A 14,643-nucleotide genomic window follows, 5' to 3' on the forward strand; every position below is an offset into this window, starting at 1 on the left:
CTAACCCATGGATTTGCGCCCCCTAACCCGTGGATTTGTGCCCCCTAACCCTAACCCCATATGTTGCGCCCGGTGCGGCCAGCCCCCCCTGCACCCCCCACGCTACGCCACTGGGTGTCCATGCTTAGTGCTCATGTACTGTCATATTTTAAAATTAGTTGCAATTTACTGCATTGTTCAATATCCCAGTTATTTTAGATACCAATTTAGGATGGAACATTTTTTTTTATTAAGGAAGCAAAAAAACTTCAAAGGCTGTTACTTAGATGTATTCAAAATTACATTAGGCTGTATTCACAATCCTATTTAATGCACACTCATTGTGTTTCCAGTGCTGGGTTTTTAATCTGTTTTTGCACCATGTTATCCAAAATGTATCCTGCACTTTGTTATAAAATACTGCTGTTTGATGTGTTGTTTCTCAAACCAGCTTCACACTGACTGGAGTCCTTAAGCCCTTTCTGATTAGTCCATACAAAGGTGTTAACATGTTTGCACAGCACAGGGTAAACAGAAATGAATCTGACACAAATGAAGCTATGGGGGGGAAAGAGCTGTGAAATGCCCCCCACCCCACAACTTCACTGCATATTAAGGTGGCTAAGTGAACACACCCTTGCACACACACAAATGGGTTTTACCATCATCTGTGTTTATCTCCTTTTTTAAATACTTCATAATAACTATAGGTATGTTGGGAATATAGGTAAAATAGTCTTTGTTGTGTTTTTGAAGCATTATTTATTAAATGCATAGCCTGTGTGCAGTGCAATCTTTTCAACATTTACTAGGAAGTCTGTCCTCTTATGTTCTATATTACTAGTTCCCAGGTAATTGTGAATAGGGTTGCAGATTTATCTGTTTATAATAATAGGGTGCAAAACCAGTGAGTTGACCAAATATGTAACTGATTCTTCTTTGGTATATATCTTTTTATATATATCTTGTTTTTCTTTCTTTCTGTAATAAATTTGCACTAGTTTGCAGAAATTAAAGAGGAAGGGAAGGGATGTAAGCTCAGTATAAGGCAGCTTCCTATGTTCCTAGGAATAAAAATCATGTTAGATTGTAAATTTGCAGGCAGGGACTGTCTTGTTTTAATTAATTGCTCGTAAACCACTCTGGGAGTCTTTTTGGCTGAAGAGCAGGGTACAAATGCTCTAGATAAATAAATAAATTAAATGGCCTTAAACACTTGGGGGAGCACATCCCTGCCCAAAGGGTGCGCTTCATGTTCTATCCCACATAGATTAAAAACAGCTTTGTTACATCAGCAGTGAGCGGTGAGTATTTGTGATTTTACACATACTAACAGCAACTGGATGGGAACTTGAGTAATAGTTGTCGTGCACACTGATCTCTACATCTAAAATAAAATACAGAGATAGCCTCAGGGGGAAGGAGAGTAAGGATGAGAGAAGATGGGTGTGCTTATTTTTACTAGAGAGCTTCATTCCATCCTGGGGGAGTGGGATCAAAACAAACAAGGCTCTTATGCTGGGCATGGTGATTGAAAGTGCTCAGACTTGTCTTGAAAGGGTTCCCGATTTGAGTGTGTGCATGTATTGGTCACAGTCACCATGGTAACCAACTGGTTCTACATAAAGCTATGGTGCAAGCCAGCAGAACTGTAATGGAATACATTCCTTCAGATGAGACAATACTTTCGCTGAAACTGAAGCACTCCTGTAGAAACAAATTATTAGGTAGTGCTAATTTAGGTGGAAATTAAAAATGGCTAAACGTAAGGTTGATCCTCTATCTTTTGTCTCGTTTGAAAATTATGAAAGCCATTCATTCATGCTGCCTTTATGACCCAATTTCCCCAAAATGTTTAAAAATGATAAGTTAGTTTATGCATAACGACTAGTTACTGAGTTTCATCTCTATCAAATGCTCTAACACAACCAAGAAACAGAAGCCAGAGTCAAAACTCTGGAGATAAAGGTGGGAAGACTATGTGGATGGAAATGGCTGGGTCTGTTTCTCAGTGACTTCCATACTGAATTCAGTGAGCTGCAATGGCCAAGACTGTTTATGGACAGAGCGCTTTGAAACCTGAATTCTGAGCTTGGCTCTTTTTGTTTCATTTTGATTATCTTCACAGAATTTTCAGTAACAGTGCTACAGCTCATCAGTCTAATCCCAGTCCATGCCAATTTTGTATGTGTTCATTCATAGTCCATTGTGTCCTGTTTACACATTATTATTTTGCATTTTGAAAAGAATCTATAGGAAGACAAGTGTTTAAATAAATTGTATGTATTATTTTGTACCTATTTCTAAACACAACTTATCCTAACACATTAGTAGTTTTTTTGAACCAAAAGCTATAGCACCAAATTCAGAAAAGCATGAAGGATAATTGATTACATTCCAATCCATGTATTAGTCCAAGAGGTTCAAATTTGGTCAGTTTGCTTAAAAATGTGGCCCAAACAAATATTCTTCCATACCTAGCTAGAGGAAAGAGAGGCATTTTGCACAACAACTGTACACTTTTGCAAAGCAAATTGGCTTTGTTTCCAACAGCTCAGCTCCGCAGTGCTACTTTTTTTATCTAGTAAGCTCAGCACTTGGAACTAGACACCTTTTTGGAGACTGTAACTAGAAAAAAAAAGTTTGGCTAAATCTAAGGTGCTAAATGGATCATATTTAAAATCTTGAAAATAGGTCATGCGGGAAATGCCTGACCAAACAGAGCAGAATAAAGTCATTTATCCTGCACATACTACAGTTTAGCCCTAAACCATGGGATTAAGAATAACCATTCTTTTCTTTATTTAAGGAAAAACACTGGTTTATATTTTTTACTTTCATTATATGTCACACAGAAGCAGGGGCGACTTGTCACATTTTGCCGCTTTAGGCAAAACAGGAATTGCTGCCCTGCTGCCCCCCGCTGTGTCACCACTGCCAGTGGCGCCAACATCAGCACTGATTTCTGGTGAGATCTCATCACAATCTCATGAGATGTCATGCACCCTGTGAAATCTTGCAAGATCTCGCCAGAAATCAGTGCAAACGCCACTTATCCACCGGCAGTGGCGGGGTACCTGCAAGGGTGCCCCCACAGGAGCTTCCTCCACTCAAGGCATCTGCTTCACCCCACCACATGGAAGGGCTGGGTCTGCACAGAAGACAGAGGGTCCAGAAGATGAGGACTACAAGGGATAGGGAAGACCTGCTCAGTTTTCTTTTCTGTACAGGAGAATCCCCACTTACGCGGGGGTTCCGTTCTCGGCCGCTGCGCACATCAGGGGGGTGCATGCAACTCTGTTTCGCCCCGCCCCCTTTTGGCACTGAAAAGGGTCACATGTCAGCAGTTACATGCCTGCTGGTCACATGCGAGTGGGAAGGTGCTTGTATTTTTCAAAGCTACAAAGTGTGTATGTGTGTGAGAGAGCAATCTACAAGCAGAACTAGGCTTCTTGGTATTTATAGCTGGAATTTTGCAGTGCCTTCTATAAATTAGTCATCAGATAGGTTTTCGGTTTCCTTGTATTACTGTACGCTATTTAAACTAGAAATTTGTTCTAAATTGTTGCTGTGTGAAATATTAAATGTTGCTTTACCTCACATTTTCCTTTATAAAACGAAGCTAAAACTCTTCAAAAATAAAACCAGATGGCAAGCTGCACTTGCTCCTTTGCCAGTCAAAGGCAAGTAAGACTTAATTAGTGTTAAATGAGAGCTTTAATAGTCAGACATAAATTACACAGCAACTGTACTATTTCTGCCTGAGCTTTTAAGGCCCTGGCAGGTCTGTCTCACTGTTAAAAACACTTAGATTTCCAAATATAACTCTCTGAACGTTGGCTAGTCTGGTACTAATTTTATTTCCATTACTAATGGGATGGATACATATTTAATTTATTTTTACAAGTGCTCTGAAGAGAATTTCTCGTGGACCCTGTGACTTTGTTGACATTTGAGGGTGCAATAATCAATTATCTAGCTAATTAACTTTTTTTAAAAAAAAACAATGTGACTCAATCATTTCTGTACCAAGACAACTCAGCAGGGGAACATTATGTTAGGGCATGATATGGCATCATTCTCATTCCTGCAAAAGAGTAGCTTAAGGGAACTTTACTGAAGATCCAGTAGCTTGGGGGCCGTAGGATTTGGCAGAAGTCAGTGGAACGGCTGAAATGAAATAGGGTTGTTGGTGGCACAGGAGAGGAACACAAACCATGTCCCATACCTCTTCAGTACTTGGCCACACACCCCTCAACTGCATTACTTAATACCAACCCAGATCTAACACAGGAAGCACCATTTACATCAGCATGGAACCAAACCACCAGAATAGCTGTTCACATGTTGACAACCACCCCACCCTTGTTGTCACAACAAACCACAGAATATGGTGCAACCGCCTCTCCCCGAACTGACCCAGACCCTGCTGTCATCTGAGGCCCTACTTCATGTGCCCACTCCGTGAGAGACTCAGATGGTGGTGGTAACATGAGACTGGCCCTTTTCTGTGGTGGCTCCCCATTTGTGGAATGTTCTCCCCAGGGAAGCTCGCCTGGTCCCTTCATTACATATCTTTAGGTGCCAGGCAGAAACATTCCTCTTTGACGAGGCCTTTGGCTGTTAAACTATCTATATAGCCTTTTAAAGATGAAGTGGCATATGAATTTAGTAAACAAACAAACAAACAAACAAACAAACAAACAAACAAACAAACTGTGCACCTAATCACAGTATATAAACCCGACTCAAAGAGACCATAACTAAAATGACAGAGTTCATCACATAGGGCTATATCTCTCTGGCCTCATGTTGTGGGTGTTTAGGGCTTGCATAGGGGAACTTGGGTGATGGGAAACAGGGAGAAAGTTTGCACAAAAAAGGACCACATAAAGCCATTTCTAACACTTCCCTGCCTAGGAGCCTAACAAGTGCTTCATCTTAGGACTCCAGATACAAACACCCAGCACCAAGCTTCACTCCAACAACTGAGTTTGTTTCTCTTGAGTTTAAAGGAAGAGCAGCTCTTAGCCACCTCCTAAAGTTATTAAGGGAAATGTCAAGAGTCAAACCCCTACAACCCTTAATTGTATCAAATACTCAATCTGAATTTCCCCCACCAACTGTAAGGAACATTTTTACTTCTCCCCCTACATATGATTGGAAGGGGAAACTCAGGCAAAAATATTAGTTCAGCTTGCCACTGAATAACTATCAGTGGGAGGCAAAAGCACAGAGGACTTCCCAGAGGCATCTAACTGGACTTGAATGGTCTTTCTTGTGGCCCAGCAGTGCTCTTCTTCAGTTCCTGTTCAGTTCCCATGGAAGCTGACTGACTAGAAGCTCCAGTCTGTCCTTAGCAGCCAGCGGCTTTTCATAGGCTTCTTTCCCAGGACTGGCTGAAGATGAAGCCCAAAGGCACAACAATGTTTTCTTGCTTAGTAAGACAGTTTTACCATCTGTTTGCTCACTAAGCCAGTTTTCAAATAACTTTCAGCTTTATGCAGCAGTTGGCTTGTCAGTGAATGAAAATTAGCTGGTAAAAATTCTGAATCAAAAATATTTATTGGGGGGTGGGGGGAGGAATCGCCTGCAGACTCCTACTTCTGGCTTGAATTGATCATGCAGATAGGCTTCCAGAGGAAGAGGGTCAGCTTTCAGCAGCGTACTGGACTGTTGTTAAACAATTTCTGTGGTTTTCAGTTGCAATAGTTTGGCTTCCATATATGAGAAAATACATGTGTGATGAAAGTGTCTTACATGATGCTGAAGAAAGCATGAAATGTATCAAGAAATAAGTGGCCTTTTCCAACATGTAGATCCTGTCTCAAAGTCCTGGCTCACTGTGCTTTATGCACACAAATCTACACTTGGACCAAAAAGGATGTTAAAAGAATTACTTGTAAGAGGACTTGATGCAAGAGCAACATATTTAAGGATAGTGGAGATGTGTCAGATGTTTGGATTTGAGAATGAACAACTCAGACTGGCTGAAAACCAAGTCTATATTGTTATACCGTAGACCAGGAGTAGCCAACCTCTCCAGTGGCTGTTGGACTACATTTCCCATCAAACCCAACTGGCCTGGCCAATGGTAAGGTCTGATGGAAGTTGGAGTATGCCACAGTAGATACCTCTGACATAGACCATCTCCCTTTAAAAAGGCAGCCAACATCCCAATTGCTTCCTTGAAAGAATCCTAGTAATTGTAATTTGTTTAAGATGCTTGCAATTCTCTTTCTCTGAGAACTTTTCTCCCAATCGCAGAGCTACACTTCCTAAGGTTACGTGAGACTACCTTTAAGCCAGTGGATATGCTCATACAACTGCATCAAAGGTGCCATTCTTTTAGAGTTGTTCCCCATTAGAAAACATGGCAAATGATGGGGAAAGTCACATCTGACAAAATCCTCTGTTTTATATAGCCCTCAAAAAGCAGAAAAAGCCCTCAGAGTCTGGACCAGGCAACCCAGTGTAGCATAATGTTTATTAGCAACCCTGGTATGAAAATCTGCTGAAATAACACAGTCATGCTCTCAGCAGTGAATAATCACTTCCGTGGTCTACTGCAGGGTTTTCCCATCTGTATGTATTTGAGGCTGTTGGCCAAGTTGCAAAAGGGGCAGGGCTTGGATACAAACTGGTCCTTCTTCTTCTTTTATTAACCAAATGAGTAATTTATTCCCAATTTAATGTCTGGGAAAAATGGTGGACCAGAAGGTAATTGGCTGGTTAATATATTCCAGACTTTTGCAGGAGGAAATTATGCTCTTGATTTTCTTAGTTGTATATCCAACTGGAAGCTGTCTGGCTATGTGCATATTTATAAATATTCTTTCAACGGTGGTAGAAGCCAAATAGTAAGAACAGGGGTATTATCCAGATAATCCTTGAAAGTCTTGGCACCTAGGAGCAAATGAGTAGGAGTCATGATATAAATCAAGGCAAAAATGAAAAAAAATTACTAAATCTAAGGATATGAAAACAACTGTTGACCTTGACAGCTAACTAATTCCGTGATCATAATAAAACTTATGCTCATATTACTCAAAATTTGTCCTAGGTTTGTCACATCTGTTATAATTCCTAAAAGACTATGTTGTTCTCCCTTCCATTCTTCATGTTGTACATGATAATACAATGTTGTACATGATGATACAATGCTTCTCTAGTTTTGGAATTATTGTGTATTTAAAAATCTTAAACTGAGTATCTTTCTAGTCATATACTGTGTTATCTATCAGTGTGACAATCATATACCTCAGTTATTTATAGTGCCTTAAAACAACTTTGCTAAGTTTTTGAGATGTGACCAGTGCTTCTTTTCTAAAAAATGTTTAGGGGTCCTCTCATTTGACTCAAGAAAATCACCATTTTAAATACAGTAAATAAACAAAAATTCACAAAATGTTTAGAGGTATGCATACCCCTGCGTACTCCCCAGAAAAAAAGCACTGGCTATCACCATTCCTGGACAGGGATAGTCTTGCCACAGTGCTATGGAAACCTATCAATTAGAGTGCTGTAGTATGTTGCCTATGGGGCTGCCCTTGAAGATAACTCAAAAGCTTCAGCTGGCGCAGAATGTAGCTGCCAAAGTTTTAACCGGTAGAGTCAAATGGAACCATATTTCATCAATTCTGAAAGAATTATACTGGCTGCTTGTTTGTTTCTGAGGCCACTTTAAGGAACTGGTCCTTACCTCTAAAGCCTTAAATGGCTTGGAACCCAGATGCCTCTTCATCATCAAACTTACAGGGTTGGAAAGGGACCCCAATAGTAATCTAGTCCAATCCTCTGCAATGCAGGAATCACAACTAAGTAGTCCCTGACAGATGGTCATCCAATATAAGCCTTCTATGAAGGAGGAGTCCATCACCTTCCACTGTACCTGAAAGGGCACTTCTCTCTCACTCTCTCTGCCAATCTGCCTATGTCTTAAGATCTTCAGAACAGGCTCTTTTTCATGTCTCTGCCAGGGAATATTTAACCCTTGTTTTTGTATCGGTACTGAAGTGGAGCTTGCTGTTGCCTACTATGCCTTCTTTACATATAGTGAATATAATGAAACAGAACATATTTTACATGAATCCTTACATATTTGAAATATACACCCGATCCAACATAGATTGATTTGAACTTCTAGCATTAAGTTAATTGGCCAGGCTTATGGAGTGATCACTGGGATGTATAGTAACAATTTAAGCAGATGACTCTGGCCACAAAACACCAGGAATGGTTCATGTGCAATCCTCATTACACTTAATGAGAAGTTTCCAGTGGATTCTGCCTCTGGTCATCTGTTTCAACCATTTGGAAATGCTTTTAAGTCTTCTCTCTTTCTCTTTCCATATTCATTTTCCTCCCTTCCCACCCCAGCCCCCAATCAAGGGAGTTTACCGCAGATGTGAAGAGTCAGCCTGGAACATAAAAGCTCCCCACTCAGCTATCTCTTTCCTTTTGATTTCCTGCAAGGAAACCAACATTGAAATAGTTTGCAATTACTATCCATTTGTCACAAACTACCTTTAAGAGTCAGTGAGGGCAGATGGAATATAGTGTGGAAAATATTTTCCAGCAAAGTAGGGTTATTCCCCTCAAAGATATCTAGACTGGTTTAACTGAAACCGAAAAAGGAATGTATTCTGCAACTAATAATGCAAAATCCATATTTGCAAGATGTAATTTATTTATGATTTAAGGTCTGGCACACGCCATTCTTTCCATACCCTCAACATTTAATAAGCTCCTTTCTTTTAGTTATGCACAAATATCATGGAAACACACCCACCCAAACATACAATCTGTTTGTCTATCCTTGTTACATATGAAACAGTTGAAAAAATAATTGGTACTACGAACTTCCTTCCTCGCATATCTCTCCAATAGGTTCCAAATGCCTTTGCTATAAAGTTACTTTCCACTTCTGTTGCTGTGAGTGTGTCACCCCACCCCAGTCCTCACATAGATTTAAATTTTGTAGTCCTTGCTTTTAAACAGTGGTGGGGCAATCTTTTCAGTGTTAGGGGCCACATTCCCTGTGGGAACTTTCCAGATGCTTTATCCAAGAGGTACAATCAGGCAATGGGTGTGGTTTCTTGTACAATAGGCTACTTTCTAATCCCACAGAGTGTTGCTCACATCCATGCCTACCCTTCATCTAGGAAGCAAGACCTGGGACCAGGGGTGGACTTTGGTAATATGGCACCCTGAGCGAGAACATCCCCCCCCCCCCATATATTTCTTATTTTCACAATAACTGATTTGGTATCTGTATAAAGATAGTTGTTTTGTAGTGGTGTTGTTGTTGTTTGTTGTTATGTACCCCCTCAGCTCAGCGCCTTGGGCAGGAGAACTGCCTACACTGCCCTAAATACAGCACTGCTGGTTTAATAATAATAATAATAATAATAATAAGCAGTTAGAATTGGTTGCTCTGATATACTGAGCTGAAAGCTTGGCTGGCAGAATGCAATGAAGAACCAACTGAAAAGGGAAGTAGCTAATTGAGAAGAAAATGAAGTCAAGTGGTGATATCCCACAGTTTAAAAAAACAGAAACACCTCCTAGAGAATCTCAGAAAATTATGGATTATATTGTTCAGACAAAGAGTGATTGTCAGCAAGTTGTGTGGAAGTACAGAAATACGCAGGGTTGCAGTCATCTTTTGCATGCCACCACCAATGTTACCAAAAGATCTTTGCAACTGTGTGCATAAAAACCTTAATTCTCCACATGGTGGCAGTTGTACACAGTTGTTTAGCAACACAGACAGCACAGGAATCTGACACAGGGTGGATTATCAAGTACCTACCATACATCTAACTGTTCATGTGAATTGGCATTAACATTACACTTTTTTGCAGTTTAACACAATTCATTCTGTTAACTAATAACGTGATACTATAATTCACACAGTTAGGCATGCTTCAGCCCACTGAAGCACATTGAAAGGTGGTGTGATGCGGTGGTTAGAGAATTGAATGAGGTCTGGAGAGATTCAGGTTCAAATCTCCACTCAGCCACAATGCTCACAGGTTGACCTCTGGGCCCATCACTGACCTGGCTCTCACCTCACGGTAAGCCAAACTATGGCTTACTAGGCCTGTATGGGCTCTTGAAGAAGAATTTGCTGCCTTTTGCGCCTCCCTTAATTCATTTATTGTAATGTAGGAAGTTTATTGTTAGAAGTTGTTAAAAGTCTCCCCACCCCCACCCCCGCATTGGTATAATTATCTTGAAGCTTAACTCCATTGATTGTGACGGGCCTGTTCTAAGTCATTGTCTGTCATGTATTTTTAATGGAATTCTGAACATTTTGTTAAATGAGTGCCACTTCATAGGTATAAAAAACATGTCCTACATATGCACAGTAAATATTTGTAAACATACTTTTGTGTATCAGGGACCACAATGGTGAGATGAGTAGAGGCAAGCAATTGTATAATTCAATTTATTACCACTAATGACTCATTGCCCAGGAGAGGCTGCATCTGGAGCAATTTATTATGGTCAGCTCCTCCTATTTACAAATAAAACAAGTTTGTTAGATGTTTGCAAGATTGATGCTTTCTTATTCTGTTATATAAGCTTGATTTTGTGCCTCCTTTTTCTTAAGCTTTTGCAAACCCTTTAATGAATAATTCTGAAGTGTAGGCATTTGAATTTAACTTAAAGTTACATACTCTTCTTTCCCTTTTTCAGTTTTCTCCTATGCTGCTTTCTGTCATGTCTGAACAATCAATTTTTCTCTATATTCATGTCAATTTCTAAAGAAGCAAAAGTTCTGGCATCAAGCTCCTACCAGACAAATAGCTGGGACTGCTTTAGGAATTCTGTTTTGCAGTGAAATTGAAAGGGACCACAACCCCAGATCCCTTTGTCCATTTCTGACAGTGTAATGGGGGCGGGGGGGAGGTCAAGATGCTGAATGAAGAGACAATAGGTGTTTATGACAGTTAGAGATGCCACACCCCAGCCTTTGGGGTTTTCCAGTACTCCAGGCAGCTGGACAGTTTGGCACATTGCTGACTGATTAGTCCCTGCTTCTACACTTTCCTCCTCCCTTGGCCCACCCTGTCTTCACCCTGCACCAGTTTTAATATTTGCACAATATTGACATAAGAAATGTTGTAATAATTTACCCTATATTGACATAGGGAAAAGGTTGGGGGCTTCTAGAATGCATCGTGTTCATGTGCAATATGCATGCTCAGTGTCTGGAATACACCGTCAACCAGTGTCTGGAATGCCAAGTCAACAAGGTGGTCTAGTGTCTGAGCACTTTCACTGCTGTATACATGCAGACCTTTGCCCTATGTCTAGCTCATTTTAGCCAGCTGAGCCACCCTTCACACAGCTGGGGTGAATGAAGCCTACAAATGACAGTGAGGGGAAACTTGTTTAGTTCTATCCATTTTGACTGATTCATTGTGAAAGTGAGGGAATTCTTTCAGCCAACAAGCAAGACATGATGCCTTGTAAACAAAGTTGTGACTTGCTGGATTTTAAAAAGTGCTGTATCTCAAGCCTCGTCTAGCTTAGTTTTTGTATAACTATGCACCAGTTCCACTTTTGAGACGTATGATGTAGTAGCACATTGAACATTCATTTTCTGGTCTGCAGACATTAGGGAATTTAAATCTGCTTAGATGCAGCACTAACAGGGAGAGTTTGGTCACTGTTATTCCAGTGGTTAAAGGGTTAGAGTAGAACCTGAAGACCAGGGTTCAAATCCCCACACCGCCATGAAGTGCAGTGGGTGACCTTGGGCCAGTCATTCACTCTCAGCCTAGCCAACCTCACAGGGTTGTTGTGCGTGTTAAATTAGACAGGGGAGGAACCATGTAAGCCTCCTTGAGCTTCACGGAGAAAAAAATGGTACATAAATGCAACAAACAAACAAACAAAGGTTTGTAAATTAATCCTGAAAACATCACTTCTTGATTAGGATAAAACTTGCACCTGCTTGGAGGCACTGAATGTCTGGGAAAGACAAATAAAAGTGGTTTTATTATTTAACTGTACCTTCAAAAAAGGAGGAAGGATACAAACTTTAAATGCTTGTTACAAACTAAACAACCACACCCTTTGCCCTGAAAGAAGTTTGTTCTTGGGCGGTCTCATTAATAATGTTGTAATACTAATTTTTTCAAGTAACCAAGCAACCTATAGCACATTAATTACTGCTGTTGTTATTATTAGCTGTGCTTTAATAACCACTTGAAGAGGGCATTTGAACAATGAAAGGAAAACTATATTCCTTAAGTCATAGTGCCACCATATGGTGTGCCTGATACATCATTTCGTTTGTGTGGAGAGGAAATTTTGCTTTCACTTAAAAGGGTGGTGGAGGGGAGAAAGGACTGTATTGTGTCCACCATATAACCAGGGCTTGCAGCACCTCTCAGGTGGGTGCCATTGCCATTCTAAGATAATAAGGGAGGTATTCATGGTGAGTTCTGGCACCTCTTTTTCTAGAAAAATAGCACTGCATATAACAAATACGTAATCTGGCTAATTTGGTAATGCATACACATTACAATTCTGTATGCCACCATGTCCACAACTTGGTCTGCTGAAGAGTGATCCATTACAATCAGTGATTCACAGTAATCTGTTTTCCAGACAATTTGTATACTACAATTTGGAAAACAAGCAAAAGGCCACACAGTGTGATCATATGATTTGGCTTTCCATCAGAACAGAAAAGAATCAAAAGCATTTTAAGGATTTTTTTTCTAACCTGATGTAACTACTTCTGTGGACACAGCCACAGTCTTAAGCAGTAAGCAGTATGATTTTTTTAAAGCAATTAAGTAACTTCAAAGAATGGGAAATGTGATTTTAAAAAAGAGGAATATATTTTCTGTTATGATGTTTCAGCCAGAATTAGGAGTCCTAAGTTCATCCAAAACATGATGGTGTTCCCACCCAGGATTATTGAAAACAATGACCATTTTACCTCATATAGTCCTTTGGGTGCAGTAATACTAAACTAACACATGGCAGTGCATTCTTACTCAACAATTAAATGTTGCACCAAACAGTTACTTTCAGCTGGGAGTATCATGATGATTGTTTGAAAAATATTCTGCTGCCTTTCCAAATCTCCCCCTTTGGTCATTTATCATATTGACATTCCTGCCCTATTAGCACTAGCATATACTTGTGCAGCACTTTAACATTACGTTACTAATGACTGAATTCCAACATGTATATAGTTACCTTTTCCTGGCAGTTTCAGTTATGTGAAGTGCCAAGTTACGGAGTAACTGCTATTAGAACATGAATCCCACACGTTTATTGTAACACTAATCTTAATGCCATGTCAGTTCTTTTCAACGCCACAGTTAAGCTATTGTTTAAAAATAATATTTTCTGTGACTTCAGCAAACACACTTTAAAAAAAATTGCACTCCTAGTTTTCAGTTGTAATGTATGTTGTTTTATTTATAGAAGTAATTTCTGTTAAGTACTTTATTTACATGAAAACTCAGTTATCTTTGAATTTTCAAAATATAAGCAGTTTTCTGTGCAGAAAATATTGTCACATGGCATCCGCAATTGCCATAAGCAGTGTGAGATCCCAGGATTTGCAGGCACACTTTACCCAGGGACTATATTTCCTTTTGGACAATGAGGCACAGTGGAGACTGTGGTGTCTTTATTACCGTATATATGATTTATTTACACATATCAACAGCCTAACTCTTGATGGAAAAGAGTGCAGAGTATCCACATTCCAAGAGGGTCCTGTTCTTTCCATGGCTGCAGCATCAGATTCCAAGAGACCTAAACATTGTGTCTGACCCTCTCTGCAGTATAAAACAGACAGCCTACCTTGTGCTCTGCGCTCCTCAAAGCTTGCAAAACGGACACATTTCCCCCCTGTTCACTTATATCTGGCAAAGTGCAACCCTAAACCAAAACTACTAGTCTTTTGTCTTACTGTCCCTCATTTGTAGCTGACACAGCCTTTGCTTTGCTGATGGCCAATCTTGGGAGAGGAGCAATGCACCCTTCCCTCTTAGAAATTGAGTACTTGCTGACCAGGAGCGAACTTTCTCTTGTACTGAAGCATACTGCTTGCTGGCTCGTTACTGGACTCCACACTTCAAGAGAATGCCAACTGCTTGCTGAGCACTCTGCAGCTGGCACACCTGCACAGACTGGGAGTTGGTTTTCTCTTGGATGGGTTGCAGGTTTTCTAGGCTCAAATTAGGCTGGGCGAGGCAGCTGATTTTTGGTGTCATAAAAGGGCAGTGAACTGTTAGTGACTTAATGTATTATTACTGTATTCTTACTGCCAATGTGGGGCAAAGTACTTAGGGTGTTTTTTTCTTAGGTGCCAAAATAATTTGATCAGCCTTGGGAATTTGGATGGTGAGGGGTTCCACTAGCTGTGTCTTGAGCTGGCCTTGTAGTTTATGCTTATACAGTGGACGCTGCGGGTTGTGAACATGAACCATGTGGGATGCACATTTGCAACCCGCAGCGTTCGCAACCCGCAGTGGCACATCGGCGCATGCGTGGGTTGCGATTCAGCGCTTATGCGCAAAGCACGATTTAGTGCTTCTGCGCATGAGTGACCACTGAAACCCAGAAGGAACCCGTTCCAGTACTTCCGGGTTTCGGCAGGTGCGTAACCCAAAAAAACACCAC

Source organism: Podarcis gaigeae (genome assembly GCF_964106915.1).
Source record: "Podarcis gaigeae genome assembly, chromosome: 4".
Taxonomy (NCBI): domain Eukaryota; kingdom Metazoa; phylum Chordata; class Lepidosauria; order Squamata; family Lacertidae; genus Podarcis; species Podarcis gaigeae.